Source organism: Anopheles gambiae, chromosome 3 (assembly GCF_943734735.2).
Source record: "Anopheles gambiae chromosome 3, idAnoGambNW_F1_1, whole genome shotgun sequence".
Taxonomy (NCBI): domain Eukaryota; kingdom Metazoa; phylum Arthropoda; class Insecta; order Diptera; family Culicidae; genus Anopheles; species Anopheles gambiae.
The window spans coordinates 40,331,992-40,340,739 of NC_064602.1; the positions used below are offsets into that span (position 1 = coordinate 40,331,992).

At 40.3% G+C, this 8,748-nt stretch overlaps 1 long non-coding RNA gene across 1 annotated transcript in view; it reads left to right on the forward strand.

Moving 5' to 3' along the window:
* LOC133393754 (uncharacterized) overlaps positions 1–4,317 on the forward strand; it is a 122,658-nt gene extending 118,341 nt beyond the window's left edge. The window contains exons 3-4 of the long non-coding RNA XR_009766366.1: positions 3,775–3,890; positions 4,052–4,317. This is a non-coding gene — a long non-coding RNA (uncharacterized LOC133393754). The remainder of the gene's footprint in view (positions 1–3,774; positions 3,891–4,051) is intronic.
* The last annotated feature ends 4,431 nt before the right edge of the window (positions 4,318–8,748 follow it).

The following is an 8,748-nucleotide window of genomic DNA, read 5'->3' on the forward strand; positions in this document are numbered from 1 at the left end:
GTTGACACGAACATGTTCCTTTGCGTAATGTCATGGATTTTCTGCTACCATCCACAGTATCACTAGTTACAATACATTTTGATTCTTTATGGTGAATAGTTATTTTATCTGCAAGCGGTATATACTTAAGATACCGTATAGACAACAATTAACCAATGAAACGTCCAGAATCAGTTTATAACGATCACAATGTCATTAATTCGCTCGGACGGTAAAGCATACGGATGGCAAAAGGCTTCGCTTGAAGTGAAACGAATTGTATAGGGACTGTAAAAAAGATATAAAGATTCTTTTACGAATCCCGGAAACACTTACCAATTTTGTGAAGCTAAGCCCGAATGAGGCACGGTCAAGCATATAAATTGTTACGGTTCAATTATGTTGAAAAAAGTTTTCCGATCCTTCCGACGACCAAGGCCGGGTACAAGGCATCTGGTTGAGTGAATGGCGACCCCATTTCTCAGTTAGAGATGCTACCGGCCTAAGAATTTCTGCACAGTAAAGAAACACTGTTGCTATCACTCAAAATGTCTCCAGGGAACAGGTGAAAGTGGCAGACAAATTAAAAACAACAATTGCCAAAGCCTTTTCTACGAATTCCAAGAAAAGGTTAGTGGAAAGGAAGAGTGATAAATACAGAACAAATACCTGAATTGAATATATACTTCACCAAAAAAGACAGAATAAATATAATTAAAAAAAAAAAGTCGCTCCTATTTGTTGCGGAATGAAGCAGTGGTTCGCTTTTTATAAATTAAGCTAAATTTCCAAAATGCCTTGCGGTAACGTCAAAAGTTTTACCGAATTGTATGACAATAATTTTGAATGATTGTTCGCAACTACACAGCATAAAAAAGAATAAAGGAGAAATTTCAAACAATCCTTTAAACAACTGCAACAAAAGGCGTTACTGTACATCACATTTTATCTCAATTGCTCATGATTTTACTTTAAACTCTGCGTCCTCTAACCTTGTCAAGTCAAGCTTCATCAATTCTTGATCTGGTCTGCTAAACAATGAAATTATTGTTTTAAACATTGCATTTTATGCGAGTCTCCCTTGCAAGGTGACAACACAGATTACTTTTATTGAACATCATTTTACTTCATTTCATTTATTGATTTGGATATGTCTGCCTCTAGGGTTGAGTATGATTAATTAAACATTGTTGCATGCGGAAGCTCTGACATTTCTTTACCACCACTCCACTTCAACAATTTTACAATCTCTTACAATCGAAAATTGCGTGCATTGTACGCAGCATGAACCTCCGCTACACCTGCTCTTACAAAAGGGCAGCTATTTGACAACGCAAATAAAGTGTTACAGAACGATGATAATTCAATCAAAGTTACGCTTTCACGTGGCATCGTGACGCTAAATAGAATATAAATTAATTCTAATTCGACAACTCAACGGAGGTGATGGCAGCCAGCGTCCCATGCGAGTTTACCATCGAGTTTGTAGAGTATGGGAAGAGAAATTTGTCCCCACAATGTACACCACAGTGCTTTAGAGTGCGTTCCGTCAGTTCCGCCTACATTTTGCCTTCCACGGAGTAATCTTATTTTACACGACTGGTTCTAATCAACTCAAAACGCTCACTATGTACAACTTTTACAATTGTTATATCACTTCAGAGCTATGAATCTAATCCTCAAAACCATCTCCCATGGTTTGGCTTATACTCATCTGAGTACAGGAGGCGTCTTCATCTACCCAGCGCTACCATTTTTCAACTCATCCTATCTTTGTTGGCTACCAGGAAAACCGGACCTGCACCAAACGAAAGTACTAAACATTACATTGCAAGTTTGTGTGAGTTGTACCGCGTACCGCGTCATGTACAAACATTTCCCTTTCGAGCCATACTTCTCCCCATCAGTGGCGAGGCATTAGGGCAACAATTTACGAAAATTTATGTTAATAAACATAATAAATCCCACCATACCGCTCGAACGCCTACGCCGGCGGCACTTCATGGTGAACCGCAAGCTCAACAGGGATGTCTCATATTTTGCATGAACAAAGAACCTGATGCTCCGTCCGGCTTCGTGCAGTTTGGAATGATGCAACTCAGCCGCACGGTGGTAGCGAGCACGAGATGACCATTACTCTGGCATGGCAGCACAAGATCGAATCCAAAATGTATGCAGCAACACAGATGATGGAAACACACTACAAAGAGCATATGCACTCACAAAAACACGTTTCGGAAAACATGGATTTTGTTAACTGCAAGAACAATCCAAATTTTAACTTATGTTTTTTGTAACGTTTTTTTTAAAATAATAATGGCTGAAATTAATAACATGTACATGGTTCGGAGTGATGAAGTGTTTGGTTTGTATTCTTTCTGCAACGCACACAAAACGCACCAGCACCAAAAGCGTTATGACGCAGCTTCACAGTTTAATGTGATCTATCATACGCGAGGCTGTCGAGTACCGTTTTGCGGGAGGTCAGTTTTTACTGACATGAGCCGAGGTGGAACGAACTGTTCAAAACGGACTGATTAAACCCGGCATTTGATCGTCTAGTTGAGGGCTGTAAAGAGAACGTTGTTGAGGGCCATTTTGACGCTAGCTTTAGAATGAGTGTAATTTCAAATCTCGTTTTAATTAGAAAATACAAACTGAATATGTTAATTTTCTACAGCTCTTTTTTATTGAATCTTGATGTTTGACTTTCAAAAGTAATTATTTAAATTTTGATTTTAACGAGTCTGAATCTGAAGAAAGATTTTATGGATTTCGTACATTTGATTATGGATTGTGTGTTGTTGTTTTTTTTTTGGTAATCAAATGTTATTATTATTGGCATAATTTATAAACTTAATTTATGTATGGTGTTTGTGACTGTGTGCCTATGCTGCTGTTTTAATGTTTTGCGGAAAAACGAATGTTTTCCTCGATCTTTACCCACGCTGCGATTTTAAGTTGCTCTGCGTTCTCGGTTCACTTACTTTGCTGCATTAAAGCTTGTTTTGCTTATGTTGTGCGATTCGATTGTTTTCTATAAACTTGTCTCAATTGTTTTTTGTATGAAAGGTGTGATCTGAACTCTTTCGAGAGTGTTGCTTTGGTATAGTCGGATTTGCTAAGTGTGTTATAATAAATGTGCTGCAATGGTGTGATTTGGCTTTCCAAAGTGTGTTACAATGTGTCAATAGCTTAAAGTGTGGTTTATAATAAGATCTAAATAGCAGGAATACTACTACCGCTTGGTTTGCACATGGCTTTAACCAATTGTAACGTGGTATGGTTTTTGGAAATTAGCATAATCATGTGGTTCGGCAAACCCAGCTGTTCTGGTTAGTACGGAATTTCAAATATTATGTGTACTGTTTGTTGCGATGGCCGACAACAAACACTGAAATTAACATTATATGTATTCAAACGACAAGATGGACACTATAGGAGAGGATTCAGCCTATGAATGCAATTAAACAGGCGGCGCAGATTCTACACGTACACGAATAAGCAGAGTTTTAATTTGTATTCCTATGAATCATTTCAACACGTGCTACGCTCTTTTGTAAAGCTTTATAAAGGCTCCTTGGGAGGGCACACATCACCCGCAGTATCGGTGGAACGATTGAAGAATGCCGGCACTAACCCTGTGCTATATGATTGGGATGGGAGGAGCTAATTATCATACACAATTTGAAACAGCTTCCCCTCGTGCGTGTCTGGGAAACATTAAAGCTCATTTAAAGAGACACATCCGGACGGATAATCATCCCTTTCCTTCTCTTGCCCTTTTCATTACAGCGTCCGGTGTACGATACAAGATCTCGAGCGATAACGTAGGCAATGTGTTTGCCATACACAACACAACAGGCGCCCTGTACGTAGCCAAGGCGTAAGATTATGAGAAGATCAAAAAGGTAAGCCCAAAGAGAAATCCAATGTGCCGCATGTGGTGCGAATATGTCAGATTATGCATGCTCTCATATATAATCTGACCCTTTTCTTCGACATTCCTCGTAGAACGATCTATAAAGCGTCTCCATGTTGCTTTTCCTTCTAATTGTGTTTCCCTTACTAGTATGAGCTACGATAGACAGCATCGAAAAATTTAAAGGAGAATTACACTACCGTTCTGATTAACGTTCGCGGTGTAAACGACAATCCACCGGCGTTTGAGAAATCCTTATATCGCACACAAATCACCGAGGAAGACGACCGAGGGCTGCCGAAGCGTCTACTGCTGGTAAGTGTGTGCTAGCGATGGGACCATCTGACCCTTGCGTTCGAGACAGTTCAGCTGGAGGCGACTTATGCTTGAGGGACTAGAGAATCGAGAAAGCATTCCCTCGGGCTAACCAAATGCTGGTATCGTTGATACGTTGGGACGCGATGTGGAATTTGGTTTCGTACTTATCTTTCCCAATATCATCCAGTATCTCGTAACAGGGTCGCCTAACACAAACACCTGATTTGAGTGTAAAGATGGGCTTCTCCAACTGTTTCACCAGGTCACTAAGGCGTTCAAAATAGTCCAGCACATTTATCCAAACATGGACAATATTGGAGAGTGTCTTTCTTCTGAACAAATCTCTAACCACACGTTCACCAAAGTGATATAAATGGGTCCATTTTTCACCAATCCTTTGTTGCGTACATTTCCCTTCACACATCCGGTTCACATTCAGAAAGTGCGCGTTTGCATGTATCCAACATGATCCCATTGGAACATTTGCTTGTCCTTCTTGGAAATTTTTAACAAGAGTCACAGGATCTGATTAAGCCGAGCCTGCAAAATATAAGCACGTAGAAACATACGTATCTCCAGGTTTCACCACCCGTCTCGAATTAATCCAGTGTTAGTGCTGATGCCAAAGGTTTGGCTAATGGTCACACGTACACTTTTTGTGTTTGCTAAGGGACAGCTGCGTGTGTATGCAAAAGAGTCGTAAACTATCTTGCAATTAGATCAAACGAGTTTGCAATTTGAGTTTGCATGAGTGTCAAGAGCTAAAAAGGTAAATGAGAAGCTTATCAAACATCATACCCATTGCACCAAAACGTACCATCCTCCATCCATATCGCCCGAAATGTATCAATGTTCTGGAGAATTTTCTCACAAAATGAATCCAATTTTGCCTGAATTGAGTGTACCGGTAATCATAGTGGGGAAACAAAATACAACTCAAACCTAACCAATTCAAGCAAAGGGTTTTATTGTGCGTTTGTGGGCAGTAATTTCTAAAAGTCATTAGAATTAGATATTGGTGCAGCCGATTTGCTATAACTTAACTGCTCGAATAAGTTTGCCCCGTCGGATGGCCTATCGGTGTAACCTATTGGACAGCCTTTAATTTATATAGTTAGCAGGAAATTAAAGTAAAGTAAGTAAAGGGAAAATCCGACACGGGGAGTTATTCACTACCGGGGTCGTCAGTTGACTAGGCTCAAAGGAAGAGCTTCTAATTACAAATTTAGTACGATTTTTCAACCCATTACCAATACTTCTAATATTCCCATCGATAGCAACCCACGCCCCAACACAGTGCCACACTTTACATGTCCCCTTAGTTATCACTCTTTTTATCTATCTCTTTGTCTCTAATTTATAATTCAGTTAAAAAAGACCACCCATTACCCACCAGTTGGGGGAGATCGGGCAGTTCCGACGTGTTGTATGCATATTGCTGTGCGGACAGAGAGAACGAGAGATAAGCTGCAAACGAACTGCCCGGAGGTACCATAAACATTGAACACTCACTCAGATGCTTTTTTGTAGTTGGGGTGGTCGGTATGAGCACCTACTGCAAACAGAAATATGCAACCGATAGGAGGCGCTAAGAAATCGGTCCCTTGAAATACCACGGTCAGCACGTATAAAAAAGCTTACACACTTCCGGAAACGCTTGAGCCGAGCCGAACGGAAGCAGAGAGATCGTGAAAAATAACAATAAATGTAAAATATTTATAAGAACAATAAACATTAAAAATAATGTTTCGTGCCCGGGAGAGCTGAGTCCTGGGAGTGATTATGTGGCCGTGGCAAATGGATTTCGGTCAGTGGCACAAGCATGGTATGCGTGGCGTCGAGTGCAATGTACTAGGAGGGACAGGAAAGACTGAAACTATTCAAAAAGAGAAGAAAAGAAGTAAACAAAAAAAAAACAAAAAAAGAACCACCAGCCGGCCAAGTCAACCAAAAATTCCCAAATCACTGGGGCATCATAAAGCTGCTCTGGTGAAGTTCTACGAATCGCTGCAAAAAGGCCTTCCAGCAAAGCTATCCCCACATGACGCAACAGGAGCAAAGGGCCCCTACCAACACCAAAGGAAATAAAACTCAAACAATATCACAACAAAAAACACAGACACATTTTAATTCCCTTCCCGTATGCTTTGCACCGAAACGAATTGGAGTGTTGATCTTTTTCACATACTCTCGCACACGAATAATCATGGTAAGCAGCTGAACAATGCGATTGCGAAATAATTTCATCCGACACATGATGGTAGCACTTTATAATTCCGAGCGGAAGATGGCACACATAAGAAAAACAAGTCTCTCGCACGCTTTCTTGTGGAGTTGATCTCATTTTTGTCGGACGTGCTTGAATCTTTAAATACTCTCTAACACTGCTGGCTTAAATTGGAGCTCTGCTCGAACTTGCGCTCTCCAACTCTATTCCCTTGAAGTTGTCTTTGGGGATTAAAAGCGCTGTGACCCCAGTGCATAGTATGATAATAAAAGTTTTAAATTAATAAATGTGTTTTATCTTTCATCGCTGGTAACCGGACCACCGCAATGTTAATGAAAAATGAATGTGGTAAACGAGTTAATGAATATTTTAGTCATGTCCGCCACCTTGAAGTACAAGTTTTTTTTTGTTTTCTAGTAACAAAAAAGACCTACAGCTATTCTAAGAGTCAAATTTATAAGAAAATGTATGGTAAAGAAAAAAATCTCCGCTGGCAAAGCAAACATGAATAAATAACCATTATAATTTGTAATTTCTGATAACGCGTGTGATACTTGCTTTGCAATTAAAACATAGCCGGAAAGCTGCTTAAAACATACAAAAAGCTGCACATGTTGAAAATGTTCACAAACTTAAGGTAAAGCTGCATACAATTGATGAACCCGTTTGTAAACATCCTGATTAAACAACCAATTGTTAATTTGATGATAATTAAATCTCCCAAATACTGTTGCAATGAATACGTTTGCCGAAACATCTTTATGTACATTAGCGCCATTCGACTCGAATGTATATTTGTATATTTATTAAATGATCAACGGATCTCATAAACCCTATCGATATATGTAGGAGTACAATACGAATATAACATATATTTTTTACACGCTTTTACACAACAATAACAAGGACACTAAACATTTAGACGAGATGCGCAAATAAAATTAATGCGACTCAACACATTTGCTATCGTCATGCCAGGTTGATACGCATCAGATGCCGCATTCAGAGCAAGACATGTGCGCATGAACGGGTATCGGAAGGCGAAGGCGGTCCTTGTCTCCGAGATGGCCAGCAACGTCCGAGGGCGGAGGGTTCTTGCAGGCACGTATAGCTGTATCGATGAGAGCAAAGCCAGACAATCGATGCTACCGTTGAGAAGCCCAACGATGAAAGCCAGCCCAGCATTTCGTATCCAATCGTCGAGTTGCGGTCGACAAACACCTTGTCGTATAGTCATTGTTGCTCCTCCACGAATAGAGCGCGAAACCGGTAGCCTTACGCAGGACTCTAAACGTGCAACCCCCCGAGCAGAGGAGGGTCACCACACAACGCTGCCATACTCCAGCACTGATCGAACAAGAGCACAATAAAGAGTTTTGGTGCATATTGGGTCAGAGAGCTCGTGAGTCATGTTAACGACTAAACATGTAAATTCCACTCAATCCACAAATCGATTTGGACATGTAAGCGCAAATAGAATTGCCAGCAATGCTCTAAGCATTCATTACAAATTACATTCATTTCCCATTACAATCCAATGCAATTCCGCTGGTTTGGCCCTTCCAATTGCAACCCCGCATTATTTATCGATATCTGTACAATGCCCGAGTCAAGCACCGAGTCAATATATTCTTCCTCATCAATATTTGCGCGTTTATGCAATAGTCATCATCATCATAGGCGCTTCAATCATTACAATTGCCAAAGGGACGGCACGTAGAGGGGAGTGTGTTGGTGTTAATTAATCAGTAGCACTGAAACTAATACGTTTTCCGACAATCAAAACCCGAATGACCAGGTCGGTCCAATTGATACACTCAATTCATTCCCTCCAGTCTTTGATGTTGGTGGTTTCACAATTGCTGCTGTGGCTAAAAAAGCGATTCTATTCATTTGGAGCTTTAATTAACTTGATATCACATGCGACTTTTTTACATAGTGAACAAGATAAAGTGATTACAAACGGCAGCATTTGAAAGATTCGAAGCAATAAATATGAGAAACTATTTTAACATAAAGCTTTTTTGGTGAATTTTTGCACCGAAAGTGAGGCATCTAGCTTCCCAATCATCAAATCGTTCCATAAGCTGCCGAAAAATAAGTGGCGTTTTTTTTGTTGTTGCTATTATTTCCCACTGAACCTCACCCCGCAAAGCTGCAAGGCTAGGAAAACGTACGTGCAGTTTGGGTGACCGGGCCGCCAGAATAGTGTGAAAAATCTACGTTTCAGGCAGCAGAAGACAATAATTCATAGGACTGAATAAGTCTCTCTATCTAGTTGAGGGCAGGATCTCTCATACAC